Genomic DNA, 25,377 nt, shown 5'->3' on the forward strand with positions numbered 1-25,377 from the left:
GTCTGGTTACAATAGCCTCGGTATATGCACCCAATGAAGCTCATGCAACATTTTTCTCAAATTTTTTCGATACTTTAGATAAATACTCCTCCCCCCATTTGATTATAGGCGGAGACTTCAATTTAGCCGCTCACTCATCCTTAGATAGAAGCAAAGTAGCACCCACATCTAAAGCCTTCCCTAAAACATTAAATCGCACACTATTAAACCATCAACTCATAGACACGTGGAGGGCTCACAATGTTGGCGTCAAAAACTACACCTTTTATTCACACCCTCACGACTGCTCCGCTAGATTAGATTACATCTTTTGCACCCCGATTCTAGTCGCTAATTCATCAAAAGCAGACATCCATTCCTGCCCCTGGTCAGATCATCAGATTGTATCTTTCACCACATCAAAAATAGGTCTGGCTGACACACCCCACAGATGGCGCATTAACGATACACTACTAACTGATCATCTGAACATCCAACAGCTAAATTCCAACATGGAAGAATACTTTTCACTTAACTGTTCCCCAGATATTCTTCCCACGTCTCTGTGGATGGCACACAAGGCGGTCATGAGGGGCCATCTAATCAAGATGGCTTCCACTAAAAACAGGATTAAGCTGTCCGACATAAAAACACTAACTAGAGACCTGGACAAATTATATCATAAACACAATCAATCCCCCTCTAGTGATATACTTAAACAAATCCAAGAAAAACGTGCAGCCCTAGACACTCTACTAACCTCAGATACAGAAAAAGCACTTAGATGGTCAAAAGCAAGATTCTTATTACATAGCAATTCTACATCCACTATGTTTGCCAGAAAACTGAACCAATCCACGAAACCTCCCCATACCTATAAACTAAGAAATTCGGCTGGCCACTTAATCACTCATCCTAAAGGAGTCATGGAGGTTTTTTTGAAATTTTATAAGAAGCTTCTATCATCTCCACAAAACACGCCAAAACAATCCTCGACGCAATGGCTAGATGAAATCCCACTTCCCACCTTATCAACCCAACAGAGGGAGGCATTGAATGCACCCTGCACAGAATTGGAGTTAATCAAGATTATAGGTTCTCTAAAGACCTCCACAGCCCCAGGACCCGACGGTTTTTCTTCAACATACTACAAAAAGTTTGCCTCAGTATTAATTCCGCATCTTATGAAACTATTCAACCACGTTCTACAAGGCAATCAATTCCCCTCTGAAATGCTCCTAGCGAATATGTCTCTTCTACCTAAACCAAACAAAGACCACTCATCCCCACAGAATTTTCGCCCGATCTCAGTTATAGACAACGACTTAAAAATTTTTGGTAAAATACTAGCAGACAGATTGGCCTCAGTCATCTCACCCCTTATCCACCCAGACCAAACAGGTTTTATTCCTGACAGGCAGATCACGGATAATATAAGATTAGCTACTAACATCATCCAAGACTCCAACCTCCATGCAAGATCAACACTACTACTTAGTTTAGATATTCATAAAGCTTTTGATAGCGTCAGTTGGTCTTACTTAGACTCGCTACTCCCTAGATATGGTATAGGAGATGAATTTCTACACGGATTTAAAGCATTATACCACGATCCACATACTCGTATTAAGCTCCCCGGCCATAACTCTGAATTTTTCCCATTAAGCAGGGGCACAAGACAGGGCTGCCCCTTATCCCCTCTTTTGTTCGCTCTTGCTATTGAGCCCCTTGCTTGCGCCATCCGCAGTAATACCAACATCAAAGGTTACACAAAAGGTTTGAAAGATTTTAAACTAAGTCTCTACGCAGACGACGTCCTCCTGTTTCTCTCTGACCCTTTACTTTCACTACCGAACCTAATCAAGACTTTAGATACATTTCATGACCTCTCAGGGTTAGGCATAAATTTATCTAAATGTTCCGCCCTCCCAGTTAACTGCCCCCCTGATCTGACTGCCAGACTAAAGGAGAAATTTTCCTTTCAATGGACTTCAGATTCCTTCCGATATTTAGGCATCCTTATCACCCCATCCTACAAGTCCCTATACCAAAAAAACTACCCTAGATTACTTCAAAACATCAGAGATCTACTCAAATCATGGGCAGCATTCCATACGTCCTTTATGGGTAGGATAGTTGCCACCAAGATGGTTATACTTCCAAAACTACTTTTCTTCTTTAGAGCACTTCCTATCCTGGTCCCTAAGAGTGCCCTAGATTCTATACAAAGAGATATAAACAAATTTATATGGCAAAATAAAAAATCTAGATTTGGATATGCACTGATGTATAGACCTCAATCGAGGGGAGGGTTGAGTATGCCAAACTTATGGCTATACTACCTTTCTGCCAGATATACACAACTGGCACAATGGTATGCTCCTTCCAATCATATCCCCTGGCTAGAATTTGAGGAACAATCTGTCCTACCGTTCCACCTCCAAGGCCTCCTATGGTCTAAATCTATTAAAACTCAAAGAATGGGTCAACTTAATAAAGTAGTACACCAGGACCTACTATTATGGCACAGACATAAACATAAGTTTAACATCTCCTCAGAGATCCCTCCCCTAGCTTCCTTCATAGGGGACCCTTTATTTACCCCCCCCGACCTACACTCCAACCAATATTCTATTTGGAAACTCCTCAATCTATCTAACCTAAAAGCTTTCACTAAAAATAATACTTTTCGCACATTCTTAGATTTGCAAACAGAATATAAACTTAAAGATATGGAATTCTCAGACTATAATAATATCAAACTATTCTATCAAAAAAACTTCTCTCTCTCCCTCCAAAACCCCTTCACGATTTTTGAACAAATTTGTCTTACTTCACCCCGGGATAGGGGCTTGATATCTAGAATCTATAGAACCCTAAACGAACACAATTTACCAGACAAAACACACCAAATGCAGCAATGGGAGTCAGATCTAGATGAATCCTTCTCCACTGAACAATGGGACAGCATGACTAACAACCTACGGAAATGCACCAAGACAGCCTCTATTAGGGAATCTGCCATTAAACTCCAATATAGATGGTACCTTACCCCTGACAGAATTAATTCATTCTATCCTGCAACTTCTCCCCTTTGTTTTAGAGGTTGCCCAGTACAAGGTTCCCTTATCCACACCTTCTGGGAATGTACACACCTCAAAAATACATGGCAACAGGTCAGTATCAAAATAGAACAGATGATGGGCGTGGTCTAGCCGTGATCGGGAATGGCTGCTTAACTGGAAAGCTCCCGCTGCTGCAGGCTGCAATTCTCGGCTAACGGAATCGGTAAGGGGTCCCACCGACTGGAATACGACTAATCTGATACCCGTTGTCACGGTGATCATCCCCATACTGTTTTCCATTCTACCCGACGAATTTTCACCAATTTACAATCTTTTGGAAATTCCTGTCAGATCTTATGATGGCCGAATTCCCGGGAGGCCAGTCAGATACATTGGCCACTTCTCAAGGGAACTTTGACACAAACCCCCTTACCGACAACCGGAATCCCCACCTCGCTACGGACGCTCGACAGAGCCTTAGCCTAAATGATCTACACTCCGTGGCAGCTGATATTAAAGAGACGCTATCAGCTGCCATTGCGGATCTGAAATTGGACATACGCGCAGTTTCAGCGCGCGTCAGTGATGTGGAAAAAACTACTGCGCAACAGACAGCAGCTCTGCGCCATATTAACCACAAAACCAACGTACACATTACGCTTCTGAGAGACTTATACCGCCAAACAGAAGACCTCGAGAACAGAAGCAGGAGACATAATTTGAGGGTACGGGGACTGCCCGAATCGATTGATTTTGATCGACTCTCCCCCGCAATTCTAACAATTTTTAATGATTTGCTGGGTCGCCCACCCTTAACCAACATTAAAATGGAACGCCTGCACAGGGCCCTCCGACCCAAGGGCAGACCCTCTGATCCTCCTAGAGATGTCATATGCCATATAGATGACTTCTTACTGAAAGAGGATATTCTGAGGCAGGCAAGACTGCGCTCTTCTCTGAAATTTGAGGGCTCTACATTATCTATATTTCAAGATCTGTCGAAAATCACGCTCCAGAATAGACGTGATCTGAAACCTTTATTGGATGCACTGAGAAATAAAAGCATCATCTACAAATGGAAGTTTCCATTTGGCCTGCAAGCGACCAATCAGGGTCATACTGCCCTGCTGAGGGTACCCGAAGATCTACATGCCTTTTGCAAATCCATGAACATTCCATATATGGAACTACCAAATTGGTATGCAGACTTTCGTTTTAAAGACAACTCCAGAGACTGCAGGAAGGATGACACTGTCGCTATGGAAACGGCCCCTTACAGAGCCAGGAGACAACGATCCCAATCACCTAGCAACCTAGATACTCCAGGCATTCCAGATCCTGATCTTCAATCAACAAACGTGCCACATTCCAGGAAACCCAGAAGGGATAAATGAGTGTATTCTGTTATTTACACTTTTTTCCAAAATTGTCTAAAACACATATATATTATTGATGTTTATTGATGTTTCTTCTATCTTACTCCTGATATATATAACCCTTGTGGTTTGACCTGAAACGTATTTGTTTTGGTGATTTCAAGACACATACGAAATTGCTACCCTTCATGCTGCAACTTTTGTGGCATTCAATGTATTTTTTTTTTTTTTTTTTCTTTTTCTTTGGATTTATTTATGAAGGGTGGAGACAATGTTTCTTTCTACTATTATCAACACTATCATTTAACTATGCATTGATACTACTGTTTTCAGGTCTACCCACACGGGCAAGGGATCTGCAATTGTCTCTTTCTTACATTTTGTTACTGCAGTTCTCTTCCTATGATAATATTACTGATGGTTGTGACCTGTACCTAAGACCCGGACAGCGCTCCTGACACACTGACATGCTGTCCGGATGCTGAGCAGTTTTACTACTTTCAATTGTTTATATCTTATATATTTGGAATGTTATCAGATTCCGGTCTCTCATTACCCTTTATAATGGGAATTCCGTTAGCCTCATCATTTCTACTATAGCATATTGCTTTCTTTCTTTAATAGTCTGTAGGCGGCGGGCATCCAGTCGTTCCGATTTATTGTTCTCTGACTCGGTTCACTCCAACCCCCACGGAGTAGCTCTTGTTAGATCTCTTTATTTTTTCTAATAAGATACTACTTCACCTTGTACCGCATATTTTTCCCTGCGGGGAAATTTTACTCCTGTTAATTTTTATTTTTATTTTTGTGATAGTCACCGGTACTATCTGTTTTGAGTATTTAATACTCAACACCTAAACCTTCCCTTAAACCCCTTCACCCTCGTTTTTCCTATTTTCTCAACTTGAGGATCCCCTCCTACTTTTGACTAATATGACTACCCCCAATAATCCTACAACAGACCCTCAAAAGACAATCAAACTTTACTCTCTTAATGTAAAGGGCCTCAATATCCCAGAGAAACGGTCAAAGCTTTTACTATTGTTGAAGAAATCAAAAGCAGACATAATATTCCTTCAGGAGACCCACTTTAAGTCCAACAATTGCCCAACCTTTACGGATAAGAGATTTCCTCTGATACTCCACACTACAAACCCGAACTCCAAATCGAAGGGAGTTTCAATACTAATTTCTAAGTATTGCCCCTTTCAAATTTTGGACACTAAAACTGATAATGAAGGCAGGTACCTGTTTGTTAAAGGATCCTTGTATAATAAACCTGTGACTTTGGCCAACATATATGCCCCTAACAGGCTCCACGTTCAATTCTTTAAGGACACTATTGAAGTCCTTAAGTCATTCTCCGTCGGCTCATTGATACTCGGTGGAGACTTCAACATAGCCCTGAATCCCCTTCTAGACACCTCCACTGGCTCCTCTACAATATCATATAAAACACTGAGTAGTATTAAATCTTTGCTAAAAGACCTTTCCATTCACGACACCTGGCGAATACTAAATCCCTCTTCAAAAGACTTTACTTTTTACTCTCTCCCACATGACTCCTATTCTAGAATAGACTATTTTTTCTTGTCCCACCACGATCTAAACACTATTGAAAGCGCTACAGTAGAACCCATGCTCATATCGGACCACAACCCAATCACTCTGCATTTGACCTTCAAAAATAAACCAATCCTTCCTAAATATTGGAGACTAGATGATTCTCTCCTCACATATGCTGACAACATGCAAAAATTGGACGTTCAGATCTCCGAATTCTTCATACATAACAACACTGGCGATGTACATCCTATAAATGTTTGGCTCGCGCACAAGTGTGTCATTAGAGGCAGTTTGATCTCGCTCGGTGCGAGAAGGAAGAAACTACATCAGGCTCATATAAACGATTTAACTAATAAAATCAATAGCCTGGAACTTATACATAAACATTCTTTGGCACTACAAACGCTTGAGGAGCTTTCGAGACTCAGGCTAGAACTGTCTGAAGTCCTAGACAAAAGGGTCAAACGCAGTTTTGATATGTCTCGAAAATTTTTCTATGAGCATGGAAATAAGACGGGGAAATTACTAGCTAACACCTTGCACTCAAAATCTAAAAAATTTGAGAACATATTTGCCATTACTGACCCTAAAGGTAAAAAATATTCCTCTTCTGAAGATATCGCAGACCAATTCCGAATCTTCTACTCCAAACTCTATAACTTGACTCCTGAATTTGGCCCTAAAAATACGCCTTCAAGAAAAGATCTAATTTCTGAGTTCTTGAAAAATTACTGCCCTAATACCTTATCCTCGGACACAGCAAAAAGTATAGATAAGCCTCTGGAAGCAGGAGAAGCTTTAACTGCACTCGGTCAATTAAAGACTGGAAAAAGTCTTGGCCCAGACGGTTTTTCGGTTAATTACTACAGATCTTTCAAAGATGTCTTGATCCCACAATTTCTTAACGCGTTTAATTCTAGCCCTTTCCCGTCCCCACTTCCTAATGATCTCTTAGAAGCCCACATTGTCATGATTCCTAAGCCTAACAAGGATAAAACCCTTGTTTCCAATTACAGACCCATTTCCCTCTTAAATAACGACATCAAATTATATGCTAAAATCATAGCTAATCGCTTACTTCCCTTATTACCTCGAATAATATCCCTCGACCAAACGGGCTTTACGCCGGGAAGAGAGGCTAAGGACAACACCATAAAGGCTATACATGTTCAACACTGGCTCATCAAATCAAAATCTCCGGGTTTTTTCTTATCCCTCGATGCGGAGAAGGCCTTCGACAGGATAGCCTGGGACTATATGTTAGATGTCCTTAAATCCCTGGGCATACAAGATCGAATGTTGGGATTCATTAACCTCTTATATTCATACCCTACGGCTAGAATCAAAGTTAATGGTGTCCTGTCGGAGGCCTTCTCCCTGTCGAATGGCACTCGTCAGGGTTGCCCTCTGTCACCCATAATTTTTATACTTATCCTGGAGCCTTTCTTGTGTAGACTACGAGAGAATGTGGATATTAGTGGAGTTAAGATTAATAACACAACTTATAAATTAGCGGCTTTCGCAGACGACATTCTACTATTTCTTACCAACCCAATAATTACAATTCCGAACCTACTTAAAGATTTCTCCATGTTTAGAACCATCTCAAATTTCAAAATAAACTTCTCCAAATCTAAGGCCTTAAATATTTCCCTTTCCACTGACACGGTAAACCAATGCAAACTTAATTTTCCATTTACCTGGGAGAATGAATCTATACCTTATTTGGGAATCCACTTACCGTCCAACATGGATAATCTGTACACTATCAACTTTGTTCCCCTGCTGAACACCATAAAAAAAGATTTGCTTGAATGGAACAAAGGCATTTTCTCGTGGTTTGGGAGGGCTAACGTCATAAAAATGTGTATCTTGCCTAAAGTCTTGTATCTCTTCCAGACCATTCCTATTACGATCCCTGCCACATTCTTCAAATCTCTAAACCGTGTCTGCTTGAAATTTATCTGGAATGATAGGCAACCCCGTATCAAATGGGACAAGCTTACTATCCCGAAATCTTTGGGTGGAATTGGTCTACCAGATTTTAAAACTTATTATTGGGCCTGTCATATGTCCAGAATTATTAATTGGCACCTACACAGTGGCTCCAAGGACTGGATCCAACTGGAGGAATCTTTAATCTCTCCACCAATCCCTCTGAAAAACCTTCCATGGATTGATCCTAGGAAGGTGCCGCACCTTGCAAACACACATCCCATTACGGGAACTTCATTGAAAATTTTCAGGTCTCTCTGTAAAAAATTTAAAATCTCTTCAATATATGGACCTATTACCCCAATATCCTTTAACCCTGAAATATCCCGGAAACACCATATCATTACCTCCCCCGACTTGGATTCAGACACGACTTGCAGGGCTGAAGCCTTCTTTGAAAAAGGGAATCTCATTTCTCTGGTTCATTTCTCCGCTAAATTCCCGAATCTTACTGTCTCTCCTCATAACTTTGAACTAATCACTCTTTTTTTGAAAAAATTCGGTTTCACTAACATTTGGCACAGGCCTAAGACAACCTTTGAATCCGTCTGCATAGGAAAGGCTCCCCAAGGCCATTTAATTTCCCTCATGTATTGTGTATTGAGCTCAACATCAGACCCACAATCAGACAACACCAACAAGAAATGGGAAAAGGATCTACGTATAACAATCTCTAATGACCAGTGGACTTCGGTCTTCCATCGCCTACACAAGGGCTCACTAAACGTCCTGATACAGGAAAACAGTTACAAAATATACTCAAGGTGGTATAAAACCCCTTACATTATTAATAAATTTAGCCCAAACGTCTCTCCCTTGTGCTGGCGATGCGGACTAGAGGCTGGCACTCTCCTCCATATATGGTGGGAATGTTCAGCTATCACGACTTTTTGGAAATCAGTCCATGATCTCATTGTGTCCATTACCACCTACACCCCAGACTTTACAGCTGGACAATACCTATTACACCTCTCCTCTCTACCCAATTCAGTCTACAAGAAATCTATTATTGTGTTTCTTATCAACGCGGCAAAGCTGTGTATTCCAGTTAAATGGTCGCAAGCAACCCCTCCAAAAATTTCAGAGTGGATACGCAAAGTGGATCACATTGCATATATGGAGGAATTGATATCCCATTCTAGAGATTCTTCTAGGAATTTCCGAGATAAATGGGCATGCTGGCACCACTTTGCGGATTCTTCTGAATACCGTACTTTGTTGGATTCCTGATGAGTCCCGGAATCTGATTAATCTCCTCTGTTGTTCCTATTTTCTATAACTTTGTCAATTTGAATCACACCGCTTATAATAGGATGGTTTCCTCAACCCTCCCTCTACCTTGCCTTCCCCTACCCCTTCCTTTCCCCCCTAAATACTCGAATTTTATCTTGACTGCTTTGTTGTGACTATGATGGATCACTAACTTTAAATATTGATCCTTGTTTTATGTTCTTAAATGTAATGTCACTTATTCGACTTATTGCATACATTGTAACAAGATCGCTTTGTATACTCTTACATGTTTTAAAAACCCAATAAACATATTTGAAAAAAAAAAAAAAAATAGAACAGATAACAGGTAGAAGAATAGAACTCACACCAAAAATGTGTCTCCTTTTTTATCCTATTCCCGACATCCCTATAGCCCATACCAGGCTAATACATACCTTGCTCACATCAATACACTGGGCAATAGCTCTCAACTGGCGTTCAGCCACGGTGCCATGGGCCCAAATTATGGATCGTATGTTGTCCATCAAACTAGCAGAACGCATACATCACACCTTATATGATACTATGAGCATATACGATCAGAAGTGGAGGCCGTGGGACCTATCTCTGTTGATCCAATGAATCATTTTATGAGTCTGCTATCCCCCCCCCCTTTTTTTTTTTTATATTTCCCTCCTCTCCTTGCCATTAAACTAATTCATATAGTACTTACATCACTGTACTATGCTGCCGTGCAGCCTTTTATACAAACCATAACCTATTCCTCTGCCTCTCGAATAAATGCTATGCATATCCTTCACTGATGTTCACTTCATATGTATGTATTTTTGTACTCCTTGCCAATGTGAACTTTAACTGTATTGAGACTTATATTCCAATAAACCGTTTGTAAACAAATGCAGCCTCACCAGCGCCCATCAAATGCAGCCTCACCAGCGCCCATCAAATGCAACCTCACCAGCGCCCATCAAATGCAGCCTCACCAGCGCCCATCAAATGCAACCTCACCAGCACCCATCAAATGCAGCCTCACCAGCGCCCATCAAATGCAGCCTCACCAGCAGGGCTGGCCCAAGACATTGTGCTGCCTGGGCCCAGGAATGAAATGCTGCCCCCCCCCCCCCAAAAAAAAAACACCCCAAAAGGCCTACACATTCATTATTTTATATCATAACTAAAATTTTATTTATCAGAAAATCTGATTAAAAATTCCATAAATCGATTCCCTATTTTGTAGATGCTATAACTTTTACACAAACCAATCAATATAAGTTGTGCCCCACCAGGCCAGCTCCCCATGGGCAATGTGCCTGGCTGCCGAGTTCATCGGCCCATCCCTGCACTCAGTTTGGCAGCAATGATTGGCACTGACAGGCGGCACTGGCACTCATTGGCACTAACAGGTAGCACTGTTTGGCAGCATTTAGTGGCACTGATTGGCACTAATTGGCAGCACTAATAGGTGGCACTCCTGGGCATTGATTGGCGGCACTGGTAGGTGGCACTGATTGGAAACACTGGCACTGATAGGTGGCATTGGTTGGCACTGATATTAGGTGGCACTGATTGGAAACACTATTTGGCACTGACAGAGGAGAGGAAGTTTCACACTGAGCTGATATTGACCCTTAGGGCCCTTTCACACTGGTACGTTTTTGCCGCGTTTTCGCGGTAAAAATAGCGCTCTTAAAACGCTCCCCATGCCCCCTCCATTGAAATGAATTAAAAACCGCTGTAAAAACGCGGTAAAAATGGAGCGTTAAAATTGCGGTAAAACACTGCGATTTTACCGCGTTTTTACTGCGTTTTTATCGCGCTTTTAATTCATTTCAATGAAGAGGGGCATGGGGAGCGTTTTAATAGCGCTATTTTTCCGCGAAAGCACGGCAAAACGCGGCAAAAACGCACCAGTGTGAAAGGGCCCTTAGTGAAACTGTGTGTGACACCTTCATGTAACCAGGGCTGCTGTTAGAAATCACGGGGTCAGCTAAGAAAGTGTATTGGGAATGTAAGGGCCACGAAAGAATAAAATAGAGAAGTGGCCCCATGGGATTGTCGCCCCCTAACACCCATTTGTTTAATGAATACATTTTACTCTTAATAGAGGGCTATGATAATTGATAAGTGCATGTCTCCCTATGGCTGCTTTGCTGGTTCTTTCTGTTTTGTGTGTTCAGGTGACAAGCTGCCTGCTGCTGTTAGGAAGATTCACCTCAGCTGCAGAGCACTGGATTGGTGACAAATCCTTTGGCGGGAAACATCTAGCCAATGAGTGTAACCTTTTACTTAAATCCTCTCCTGTCACTGGGAGGAGTCAGTATTTACCTCAGGTCTGTCAGTCGGACTCACCTCTGGATTCTCCTCAGCCTTCCTTCTGGGTCTTGTGACCCGCTCTCAGCCCAGAATGGATATTCTATTTCATGAACTACTTCAAAGGACTAATTCCCCTGGAGAAAGGCTTGCCTCAGTCATTCAATTATTTATTTTATTTAAACCCCCCCCCCCCCCCCCCCTGTATCTGAACCTGTATCTGAAAGCTGTATCTTCACTTACATCTGTGGGCCTTGGGCCTGTATTGTGCCTCTCGTTCCTGAAGTGCCAGGTATACTCTAAATACTGATGGTAACAGGTTACCTGAAGCCAGACATGGAACTTTTCATCCACCTGTAGGCAGACCTGGACCTGAGGCAAAACCATAGGAGCATCACATCACCACAGGGACTTTACAGGGACCAGAAGAAGAGGACTGCTGAGGCCCCGTACACACGGCCGAGGAACTCGACGTGCCAAGCACGTCGAGTTCCTCGTCGAGTTCTGGGATGAAGCCGCCGAGGAGCTCGGCGGGCCGCCTTCTCCCATAGAACAACGAGAAAATAGAGAACATGTTCTCTATTTTCTCGACGAGCTCCTCGGCGGCTCCATCGAGCCAAAACTGTACAGACGACAGAGTTTCTCGGCAAAATCCGGGTTTTGACCGAGTTTCTCGGTGAATTCTGCCGAGAAACTCTGTCGTGTGTACGGGGCCTGACTGGAAGTGTCAGTGCACAGGCTGACAGGACAAAGGCCACTGTGAAAGAATACGCAGGATAAGGAGCCCCTACTCAGACACCCACAGCATGAGCCAGATAGGCAGCGGTTCTGAAGTAGGGTGACCACGTGTCCCGGTTTGCCCGGGATCGTCCCGCAATTTAAGTTTTTGTCCCGTGTCCCGGGAGCCTTCAATGCGGGACAATAGTTCGTCCCGGAATCAAACATGGACTGCCAGCCTGCCACACTCACTACCGCAGTGCCGCTGTTTGAAATCACTGGTTGCTAGGGCCGCCCCGCTTGGCGTGTAGCAACCAGTGACATCACCGTGTTCCGCTCTCTCTGAGGCTCCGACTCCACCTTCTCCTCCTCCAGCCGCAGTTCTTGCAGCGCAGCAGAGAGAGCAGCTCAGCATCCCCATCGTCACGGACACGGTCAGAGTCAGACACAGTGAGTCACTCACCTACCACCGCGGCGCAGACGACCAAGAACTCCGACCTCCTCCTCCCCCGCAGCCCGCTCCAGCCCACTGCCCAGCGCAGGCCAGCAGCGACAGTGAGTGACCTTGGCTGCTCAGCACCAGCTGGACTCGGTCCGTCCCGACCTCCCGCCGCTGCCTGCACTGCACAGTGAATTTCAGGCCCGCCGCCCGCGACATCTCCGACGGTCTGACCTCCTCCAGGGCCCAGGCAGGCTCCTCCTCCTCCCGCCCGAGCGGCCCGATTCACTGCCTCCTCCTGAGTCTGACTTGGAAGTTCGGAACCAGAAGAGAAGACCGGCCGGCTGGCTGAAGACTGCCCTGCTCCACCACCACCAGACGAGGGGTCACTCCATCTCCAAATCATATTAAAAGGTGAGCAAAAAGGGGCAAATTACACTGGCTGGCAGCATCTGATGGGGCACAGTAGCGACAATTTAAATATGGGCACACTGGCATTTGATGGGGCATAGTAGCGACAATTCATGGGCACACTTGCGGCATCTGATGGAGGCACAGTAGCGACAATTCATGGGCACACTGGCAGCAGTTGATGGGGCACAGTAGTTACAATTTATCAACACACTGGCAGCATATGATCTGATGGGCACAGTAGCGGCAATTGATAGGCACACTGGCAGCATCTGATAGGCACAGTAGCAGCAATTGATGGGCACATTGGCAGCATTTGATGGGGCACAGTAGCAGCGACAATTGATCGGCACACTGGCAGCATCAGATGGGGCACAGTAGCAACAATTGCTGGACACACTGGCAGCATTTGATGGGGCACAGTAGTGGCATTTGATGGGAACAGTGGCGGCATTTGATGGGAACAGTGGCGGCATTTGATGGGAACAGTGGCGGCATTTGATGGGAACAGTGGCGGCATTTGATGGGAACAGTGGCGGCATTTGATGAGAACAGTGGCGGCATTTGATGGGAACAGTGGCGGCATTTGATGGGAACAGTGGCGGCATTTGATGGGGCACAGTGGCTGCATTTGATGGCACAAGTGACTGCATTTGATGGCACACGTGATTGCATTCGATGGCACAAGTGATTGCATATGATGGGGCACAGTGGTGGCATTAGATAGGGCACAGTGGTGGCATTAGATAGGGCACAGTGGTGGCATTAGATAGGGCACAGTGGTGGCATTAGATAGGGCACAGTGGTGGCATCTGATGGGGCACAAGTGATTGCATTTGATGGGAACAGTGGCGGCATATGATGGGAACAGTGGCGGCATATGATGGGAACAGTGGCGGCATTAGATGGGGCACAAGTGGCTGCATATGATGGGAACAGTGGCGGCATATGATGGGAACAGTGGCTGCATATGATGGGAACAGTGGCGGCATATGATGGGAACAGTGGCGGCATAATGATGGGAACAGTGGCGGCATATGATGGGGCACAAGTGGCGGCATTAGATGGGGCACAAGTGGCTGCATTAGATGGGGCACAAGTGGCGGCATTAGATGGGGCACAAGTGGCTGCATTTGATGGGGCACAAGTGGCGGCATTAGATGGGGCACAAGTGGCTGCATTTGATGGGGCACAAGTGGCTGTATTTGATGGGGCCTAGGGCCCTCTTTTGATCTTGCACACGGGCCCGCTGATTTCATGATACGCCCCTGCCCCCAAAATACGCCAAAAAAATGTAAAAAAACATATATTTTTTAGGGGGGGGGGGGGGGTGTCCCTGAATGGCAGTTTGGAAATGTGGTCACCCTATTCTGAAGCTGCTACCATGGGCCGACAGCGTGATCAACACCTCTCCAACATGATCATCATCACTACAGACTAGGGGTGAGTGAAGGCTCCGAGGGCTGGGAATGCACACACACTTCACTCTGTTCTGTCTGCTTCAGTCTCCTCTGTCAGTGTCTTCCCTGCTCAGTGTGTTCTGTCTGTCAGCCTTTAGTCACCCCTTCCTGTTCACTCTCAGCTCTCTCTAGTGCTTTCATTTAGGCCCCTTTCACATTGAGGCGTTATTACCGCGTTTTTGCGCTAAAATTACCGCCTAAATACCGCAGTAAAAACGCCCCCCATGTATCACTGTCTATCCTTTCACACTGAGGCGTTTTGCTGGCTGTGCGTTTGAAAAAATCATGCATACCGCTTTTTTGGAGCAACTTTTGTGCGCATTAACCACTTAAGCCCCGGACCATTTTGTTGCTAAATGCCCAGGCCAGGTTTTGCGATTCGGCACTGCGTCGCTTTAACAGACAATTACGTGGTCGTGCGATGTGGCTCCCAAACAAAATTGGCGTCCTTTTTTCCCCCACAAATAGAGCTTTATTTTGGTGGTATTTGATCACCTCTGCGGTTTTTATTTTTTGCGCTATAAACAAAAATAGAGCGACAATTTTGAAAAAAAAATGCAATATTTTTTACTTTTTGCTATAATAAATATCCCCCAAAAACATATATAAAAATAATTTTTTTCCTCAGTTTAGGCCGATACGTATTCTTCTACCTATTTTTGGTAAAAAAAAATCGCAATAAGTGTTTATCGATTGGTTTGCGCAAAATTTATAGCGTTTACAAAATAGGGGATAGTTTTATTGCATTTTTATAAAAAAATGTTTTTTTTACTACTAATGGCGGCGATCAGCGATTTTTTTCGTGACTGCGACATTATGGCGGACACTTCGGACAATTTTGACACATTTTTGGGACCATTGTCATTTTCACAGCAAAAAATGCATTTAAATTGCATTATTTATTGTGAAAATGACAGTTGCAGTTTGGGAGTTAGACACAGGGGGCGCTGTAGGAGTTAGGGTTCACCTAGTGTGTGTTTACAACTGTAGGGGGGTGTGGCTGTAGGACTGACATCATCGATCGAGTCTCCCTATAAAAGGGATCACTCGATCGATACGCCGCCACAGTGAAGCACGGGGAAGCCGTGTTTACATACGGCTCTCCCCGTTCTTCAGCTCCGGGGAGCGATCGCGACGGAGCGGCTATAAACGAATAGCCGCGCCGTCATCCCGGATCGCTCCCCGAGGTAAGCCGCCGCCGCACGCAGCAGAGGGGGTCCCGATCGGACCCCCGACCCGCTAGAAGGCAGGGACGTATATATACGCCCATCTGCCTGTACGTGCCATTCTGTGGACGTAAATAGGCGTGCGGCGGGCGTTAAGTGGTTAAATAGCGCTGTAAAAACGCGGTAAAAACGCATATTCCCATTGAAATGAATGGGTACCGCTATAAAACCGCGGTAATACCGCTTTAAAAAATGACCAGAAGCTGTGGGGAGGAAGTGGAAAGGTCACCTGACCGCAGTAGTGTGAAGGATTCTGGGAAACCAGGAAATCCTGTAGGGAAAAGGGAGAGGAGACAAGCGGGAGAGAGAGAAGAACCCAAGTCACTGCAGAATGGAGGATCAAGCTGCTGTTCAGCCATCAGCTACAGAAGGAAGAGCTGGAAGTGGAGATCCAGAGGAGTTTATCGATACCATGCGGAGGCACCCAGAACTCTGGGACAAAAGAAACACATTATATTCAAATCGTCAGAAGAAAATGGCTGGGTGGGAAGATGTTGCTCATCACCACATAGAAGATTGGAAGTCGTTGTCTTCTTCCAGAAAAGCTGAAAAATGTAAGTAGTTAAAATCCTAATCTAGTCCCTATTTCCAATTCCCTCCTTGAACCCCCCACCCCTCATAATCCCAAAATCCCATCCTTATCCCTATCCCCACCCCTCTAATTCCCAAACTCCCATCCTTATCCCTAATACCACCCCTCATAATCCCAAACCCCTACCCCTATCCCCACCCCTCATAATCCCAAAATCCCATCCTTATCCCTATCCCACCCCTCTAAATCCCAAACTCCCATCCTTATCCCTAATCCCACCCCTCATAATCCCAAACTCCCATCCTTATCCCTAATCCCACCCCTCAAAATCCCAAACTCCCATCCTTATCCCTAATCCCACCCCTCATAATCCCAAACTCCCATCCTTATCCCTAATCCCACCCCTCAAAATCCCAAACTCCCATCTTTATCCCTAATCCCACCCCTCAAAATCCCAAACCCCTACCCCTTATCCCTAATCCCACCCCTCTAAATCCCAAACTTCCATCTTTCTCCCTAATCCCACCCCTCTAAATCCCAAACTCCCATCCTTATCCCTAATCCCACTCCTCATAATCCCAAACCCCTACCCCTAATCCCACCCCTCATAATCCCAAAATCCCATCCTTATCCCACCCCTCATAATCCCAAACTCCCATCCTTATCCCTAATCCCACTCCTCATAATCCCAAACCCCTACCCCTAATCCCACCCCTCTATATCCCAAACTCCCATCCTTATCCCTAATCCCACCCCTCTAAATCCCAAAATCCCATCCTTATCCCTATCCCACCCCTCTAAATCCCAAACTCCCATCCTTATCCCTAATCCCACCCCTCATAATCCCAAACTCCCATCCTTATCCCTAATCCCACCCCTCAAAATCCCAAACTCCCATCCTTATCCCTAATCCCACCCCTCATAATCCCAAACTCCCATCCTTATCCCTAATCCCACCCCTCAAAATCCCAAACTCCCATCTTTATCCCTAATCCCACCCCTCAAAATCCCAAACTCCCATCCTTATCCCTAATCCCACCCCTCATAATCCCAAACTCCCATCCTTATCCCTAATCCCACCCCTCATAATCCCAAACTCCCATCCTTATCCCTAATCCCACCCCTCAAAATCCCAAACTCCCATCTTTATCCCTAATCCCACCCCTCAAAATCCCAAACCCCTACCCCTATCCCTAATCCCACCCCTCTAAATCCCAAACTCCCATCTTTCTCCCTAATCCCACCCCTCTAAATCCCAAACTCCCATCCTTATCCCTAATCCCACTCCTCATAATCCCAAACCCCTACCCCTAATCCCACCCCTCATAATCCCAAAATCCCATCCTTATCCCACCCCTCATAATCCCAAACTCCCATCCTTATCCCTAATCCCACTCCTCATAATCCCAAACCCCTACCCCTAATCCCACCCCTCTATATCCCAAACTCCCATCCTTATCCCTAATCCCACCCCTCTAAATCCCAAACTCCCATCCTTATCCCTAATCCCACCCCTCTAAATCCCAAACTCCCATCCTTATCCCTAATCCCACCCCTCATAATCCCAAACTCCCATCCTTATCCCACCCCTCATAATCCCAAACTCCCATCCTTATCCCTAATCCCTAATTTACTTATCACACTTCTGACCTGTGAAATGTCTTCATTGTGTTTTCATTTGCTGCAGTTACTGCAGGTACAGTACTGTGCTAGGATGGTTAGTGCTCCTGTGCAGTATACAGCATGTCAGGGTTGTTGGGGGAGATTGTGTAAAACTTGCATATGTGCCAAACAGGCTGATGAGTCAGTTTATCATCATCATTGCTTTTTTCTGAGGGTTTTTATTTACTTTCTTCACAGGAATTAGGCTGTTTAGGGCTTGTAAATTTTACATCTGTGAATGAGTTGCCTGATATTGTGTTTCTACATACATTTTCCCGAAAAGTTAAAGAGCCGTACACTTACAGTTCACAGTGTGTCACAGAACATGACATGTATACATGATAGTGTTTTTAAAATTTTCTAAATACATTTATGAAGTGAGGATCCCGCCTCCATGTGTTTAGGTTATCACCTTTAGCTGTGATTCCTGAAGAAAACAGTGGGCTAGATTCACATAGATTAGCGGATCTTTAGATCCGCGTAATCTATGTGATTTACGATCCGCCGGTGCAATTTTGCGAGGCTAGTGCAGTATTCACAAAGCACTTACCTCCAAACTTGCGCCGGCGGATCGTAACTCCCCCGGCGGAATTCAAATTCCGCGGCTAGGGGGAGTGTACAATTTAAATCAGAAGCGTCCCCGCGCCGATATAACTGCGCATGCGCCGCCGGCAAAATTTCCCAGTGCGCATGCTCCAAATGACATCGCTAGGACGTCATTGTTTTCGGCGTTAACGTCAATTACGGCCATCCGTATTCGCGACCGACTTACGCAAACGACGTATCAGGCATTATGCCTATGAGCAGAATTTTACTAGTGGGCTGGGTGATTCTCATCTCTGGCCTTAAATTCCCTTATTGGCATGTTGGTTTTGTTAGAAGATAAAAGAGTACCTAATGGTTTTGGCGTAATTTATTTCAACTTAAAATGTTAGCTCTATGTGGCAGGTGGAATTGGTTTTAGATGAACATTTTCTAGTTATCTACAGATGCAACATTAATATATTGAATGTGGTAATTTCTGGTCTGGTAAATAATGTTCAGCGTTTTTACCAGAATATTGTATTTTTCATGGTATCCCTAAGAATATTGTTCACTTGGGCTCTTCCCTGTTGTTGTGGCTGTGGCACTTTGAAACAAGCAGTTCAGCTGCCAGAGCCTCTTATCAGGGCTGTCTTAATGAGAGGGCACACCTGGGCACTGCCCAGGGGCCCCAGCTGCATGGGGGGCCCCTGCACTTTCCCCAAAGCAGGGTGTATAGGGGTCAGAGTGCTGGGGGGATATCTGGGGTGTAGAGGGGTCAGAGTGCTGGGGGGAAATCTGGGGTGTAGAGGGATCAGAGTTCTGGGGGATAGCTATGGTGTAGAGGGGTCAGAGTGCTGGGGGGATATCTGGGATGTAGAGGGGTCAGTGTGCTGGGGGGATATCTGGGATGTAGAGGGGTCAGAGTGCTGGGGGGATATCTGGGATGTAGAGGGGTCAGAGTGCTGGGGGGAAATCTGGGGTGTAGAGGGGTCAGAGTGCTGGGGGGGATATCTGGGATGTAGAGGGGTCAGAGTGCTGGGGGGATATCTGGGGTGTAGAGGGGTCAGAGTGCTGGGAGGCTATCTGGGGTGTATAGAGGTCAGAGTGCTGGGGGGATATCTGGGGTGTAGAGGGGTCAGAGTGCTGGGGGGGATATCTGGGGTGTAGAGGGGTCAGAGTGCTGGGGGGGATATCTGGGATGTAGAGGGGTCAGAGTGCTGGGGGGATATCTGGGGTGTAGAGGGGTCAGAGTGCTGGGGGGATATCTGGGGTGTAGAGGGGTCAGAGTGCTGGGGGGATATCTGGGGTGTTTACCTGCACTGTCTCCATTGTAGGGGCCCCAGAGCAGTACCTTGCCCAGGGGCCCATGATGCTATTAAGATGGTCCTGCCTCTTATTGATGCATGTTAAAATAGCGTTTTTATGCAATTAATTGTCCTAAGATATATAATTCTTCCTGGTCTTCATTTAATGTTTAGGTTAAAGTAAGACATTTTCAGGGTAGCCAAACATTTAATAGCAGATGCGTTGTTTTGTTTCCAGTGTTTCAGGACAGCGGTTACCCCCAGCAGTGAGCAATGGCCCACAACGTCCTTAACCGCTTAAGCCCCGGACCTTTAGGCAGCTAAATGCCCAAGCCAGGTTTTGCGATTCGGCACTGCGTCGCTTTAACAGACAATTGCGCGGTCGTGCGACATGGCTCCCAAACAAAATTGGCGTCCTTTTTTCCCCACAAATAGAGCTTTCTTTTGGTGGTATCTGATCACCGCTGCGGTTTTAATTTTTTGCGCTATAAACAAAAATAGAGCGACAATTTTGAAAAAAATGCAATATTTTTTACTTTTTGCTGTAATAAATATCCCCCAAAAACATATATAACATTTTTTTTCCCTCAGTTACGACCGATACGTATTCTTCTACATATTATTGGTAAAAAAAAATCGCAATAAGAGTTTATTGGTTGGTTTGCGCAAAATGTATAGCGTTTACACAATAGGGGATATTTTTATTGCATTTTTATTAATTATTATTTTTTTACTACTAATGGCGGCGATCAGCGTTTTTTTTTTTTTTTGTGACTGCGACATTATGGCGGACACTTCGGACAATTTTGACACATTTTTGGGACCATTGTCATTTTCACAGCAAAAAATGCATTTAAATTGCATTGTTTATTGTGAAAATTACAGTTGCAGTTTGGGAGTTAACCACAGGGGGCGCTGTAACATTTAGTTTTCACTTAGTGTGTGTTTACAACTGTAGGGGGGTGTGGCTGTAGGTCTGACGTCATCGATCGAGTCTCCCTATAAAAGGGATCACACGATCGATGCAGCCGCCACAGTGAAGCACGGGGAAGCGGTGTTTACATACGGCTCTCCCCGTTCTTCAGCTCCGGGGAGTGATCGCGAGGGGGCGGCTAGAAACGAATAGCCGCGCCCTCATCCCGCAATGCTCCCCGCGGGTTTCCGACCGCCGCATGTACCGGGGGGGGGGGTCCCGATCGGACCCCCGACCCGCGGAAAGGCGGGGACGTACCTGTACGCCCATGTGCCTGTACGTGCCATTCTGTGGACGTATATGTACATGCGGCGGTCGGGAACCGGTTAAAAACAGTTTTTTGCTTGCAGTTATATCCCACATAATATTCCATTCCGTTGCTGCAAAAATCTGCATTATCTATGCCACTGGTTGCTTCTCTTTAGAGAACTCTGCAGAACTTTTTTGGCCTTCATGTGACATGTATCGAAGTGATTGTTTCCACACTCTTTCACCAAAACTGTTAGCAGGAGTTTGAGACATAATGACTTGGCATATAATTCTCATTTTTGGTCAGGAGTTCTTAAAAGGATTTTAGAAGCAGTGTTGTGACCCAATGCTGCTATTGGGTCACAAATTGCATTCAACATGTCATGTAATTTCGCTACTGCTATGGAATCAACCTGTTCTTCTGCATATAAAACACATTAGAGCTGCTTTCCCACTCAGTTCAGTCTGGTTAGTTGAGGCAAGTTGTTAACTTGCTGGACAAAGGTGTTTGCAGAATTAGATTAGCAAAACAAGGATAGGCAGTTATGATTAAGGCTGCATTCACACCTAGGCGTACAAAATCGCGGCGTTTTGTCCCGCGAATTGCGGCGACAAATTGTGGCGTTTTGTACCGCGATTTGCGGCGACAAAACGCAGCGATTGTGAATGAAGCCTCACCCCCTCTATGGAGATGGTTCACATCTCCTATGCCGAAAGCCGCCTGGAAAAAAAGGTCCGGGACTTTTTTTCAGGCGGCAGGCGTGGAGATGTGAACCATCTCCATAGAGTTGCATGTTAAATCATCCCTCCAGCGTCTCGGGGCTGCAGCGGCGTCGCACTACAGGCGTATATACGCCTAGGTGTGAACGGGGGCTTAATGCCTTAGGACATTCCCATTGCCCAATAGAGCTGATTCAGCAATTTCCACTATTTGCAAGGTTTTTTATTTATTTTTTTATTTTTATTTTTTTAGTTTTTTTTGTCACATATGAATGGCTCTCCTTTATCAGAATCATAATTTAAATCTGTGCCTAAAAGATGTTTATGGTGCAGGATATGCAGCTGCTACATAGAGAGTGCATCAGGACGTAGATGGGCGCCCTGCTCTTTATGTCCATTCCGCTTTTTGCATTTGTTACGTAAGTCGCCACTATATATATATATATATATATATATATATATATATATATATATATATATATATATATATATATATATATACCGTATTTATCGGTGTATATCGCGCACTTTGTTTTAAGGGGAAAATCGTGGGTGCGCGATATACGCCGATAGCCGCTTCCCGCGCTCAGTTCGAACGGAGCCTCCGACATATACCGAGTGCAGTACACTCGGGTACATTCGGCTAGGCTCGGCTTCGCTCGTGCTCACGCATAAACGTCACAGAGCGTGAGCACGAGCGAAGCCGAGCCTTGCCGAATGTACCCGAGTGTACTGCACTCGGTATATGTCGGCGGAGGCGTTCGAACTGAGCGCGGGAAGCGGGGACTCGACTTGAGGCGCGCGCTGGAGAAGCCGGGAGGACACCACCGAGGCCGCAGACGGACGCTGGGCAAGACACCAAAACTGTAAGTAATAAAATCTTATAACATTTTTTTTTTACAGGAATTTCAGGGCAACTTTTGGGATGCGCACTATACGCGGGAGCGCGCTATACCCCAATAAATACAGTATATAAAAAAAATAAAATAGTATGTATAGTTGAGATTCATATGTTGTCTAATGCAGAGGATTTTATTTCCCTCCTGTTAAAAATCCAGTTCTCTTTCAGGGTATATGGGGTATGTATTTGGAATAGTTGGCTGATCATATTCACTATTTGCTAGTGTGAGCTGCGTTAGATATCCTTCTTGTTCACCTGAAAGGGATTATAAATATTAGACCTTCTAAAAAAAAAGGGGAACTGTCCTGTCTACAAATAAGTGGTTTTCTAGGTCTGGGCTTCAGTTCATGGTACTGCTGATTTACTGTATACTCATTATAAGTGACTTAATTTTATCCCTACTGTGATCTGCAGAGTTACAACAGAGGTCTAGCAGTATTTGGCATAGTGCCCATTTGTCCCTCCTTTGGGACCAAATTCCCTCTGTCCCTCATGCAGCTTCAGTTGTCCTGCTTTTTAGTCTATGTACATCTCTATGCAAAATGTACTATTTTGCTGCCAAAAGTGTTATGCTGCACTAAACTTTGTATCAAGCCTCTATATTACTGCATTTGTTATTTTGAAAAATCATTATAAAAGCAAAAGTAGAGGTAAGTAAAAAGCACATATATTGTTTAGCCAATCATTTTCTGCATATTAGATGCTCGAGGTCCCTGTAACTGGGGACATGTCCTTTGTTACTTACTGTGCAGAAGGCTGCCCCTCTCTATAATTTTGGGAATTTGGGAGGTATGTTTTTGGTACATTGTCTTCGTCATTGGTAAGGGCATTTTCAATGCTAGATTGTGAAGAGTGATTTTTAGGCCACGGTGGTGGGGTGGGGCCAGGTTGGTAACCTTGCTTTTGGGTAATGTCGCCCACCTTGTGGGTGGACAGTGATTGGTAAACTGGTGTAGTGTAGTAAAAAAAAAAAAAACTTGGAGAATGCGGGCATCGATCCCGCTACCTCTCACATGCTAAGCGAGCGCTCTACCATTTGAGCTAATCCCCCTTCCTGGTGATAGCTTTGACATGCAGCAGTTCTGACCTCAGTTCCAAATTGTATTTTGGATATAGTTCTTTACAAGCCTACCTTAAAATGCATACTTACCTTAATTTCAGAGCATTTTGTTTCAGCCAATCCTTTGCAGTCAATGCCCCCAGTTGGTTGATTGGCCAGCGCTCTGATCACTTGGCCTCCAAGAGCGGGACTTCTTGTAATTACAACTTTTGCATCACAGCTTAGCGTGTTATGGGATCAGCTGCATTTGTACAGTGCAATTAGCTGCGTTTACATTCGGTTGCGTTTAGCTGCGGCACGATATTGAACGGGGATCCGACTTGTATCCCCACCGATACCAGGCACTGTGTTTGGTATGAATCATGAGGGGGAACTCCACGCCCTCCAAGAGCATACCAGGCCCTTGGGTCTGGTATGGATTTAAAGGGGAACCCCTATGCCAGAAAAACGGTGTGGGGGTCCCCCCAAAAGCCATACCAGACCCTTATCCAAGCACGCAGCCCGGCCGGTCAGGAAAGGGGGTGGGAGCGAGTGAGCGCCCCCCCTCCTGAACTGTACCAGGCCGCATGCCCTCAACAGGGGGCCTGCGCCCCCCACCCCAAAGCACCCTGTCCCCATGTTGATGAGGACAAGGGCCTCTTCCCGATAACCCTGGCCATTGGTTGGCGGGGTCTGCTGGTGGGGGGCTTATTGGAATATGGGAGCCCCCAGATCCCGGCTCCTCCGCTATCTTTCTGCCTTCTGCCGGGCTCCCCCGCTATCTTCTTCCAGCTCTTTTACTAGCGATGGCCCGGTCTTCTCTTTTCTTCTGACTTTGGGGGTCTTCTATCGACTTCTCTGCTCTCTTCTCCCTTCTCCGATTCTTTCTGCCTTCTGCCGGGCTCCTCCGCTATCTTCTTCCAGTTCTTTTTACTAGCGGTGGCCTGGTCTTCTCCGTAATCTTCTTCCCTCTTCTCTTCTTCGATGTTGACACAACGCTTCCTCCCGCTGTAATGCAGAGTGCGCGGTGTGCAACGATTTATATAGGCATGGGGCGTGGTCACCGGGTAATATCACGTGGTGACCCCGCCCCTTATGTCGTCACCACCCGGAGCATGATGGGACTGTGACGTCATAAGAGGCCTATATAAATCGTTGCGCACACGGCATTACAGTGGGAGAGATCATCAAGTCAACATCGGAAGAAGAGAAGAGGGAAGAAGACGACGCAGAAGACCGGGCCGCCGCTAGTAAAAGATCTGGAAGAAGATGGCGGAGGAGCACGGCAGAAGGTAGAAAGAACCGGAGAGCGGGAGAAGAGAGCGGAGAAGTCGGAAGAAGACCCCCAAAGTCGGAAGAAGGGAGAAGACCGGGCCACAACTAGTAAAAGAGCTGGAAGAAGATAGCGGAGGAGCCCAGCAGAAGGCAAAAAGAACCAGAGAGCGGAGAAGTCGAAAGAAGACCCCCGGAGCTGCCTAATAATTACTTTAAAAACCTGTCTAGTGTGTTGTTTTTCTCTTGACACTTTTTCCCCCAGGTGAATGGTTAGGTGTACAATGTACGATGTGTTAATAAGGGAGCCCCCTTATTAAAGGGGGCTCCCAGATTCAGATAAGCCCCCCGCCCGCAGACCCTGACAACCAACGGCCAGGGTTGTCGGGAAGAGGCCCTTGTCCTCATCAACAGTGGGACAGG

The 25,377-nt window shown here is 45.4% G+C and overlaps 1 protein-coding gene across 1 annotated transcript in view; it reads right to left on the reverse strand.

The window, feature by feature from the left end:
* SRPX2 (sushi repeat containing protein X-linked 2) overlaps positions 1–25,377 on the reverse strand; it is a 101,679-nt gene that overhangs the window by 42,416 nt on the left and 33,886 nt on the right. The gene's annotated exons all lie outside the window — the stretch shown is intronic.

The sequence above is a fragment of the Rana temporaria genome, chromosome 9, assembly GCF_905171775.1.
Source record: "Rana temporaria chromosome 9, aRanTem1.1, whole genome shotgun sequence".
In the NCBI taxonomy this organism is placed as follows: Eukaryota; Metazoa; Chordata; class Amphibia; order Anura; family Ranidae; genus Rana; species Rana temporaria.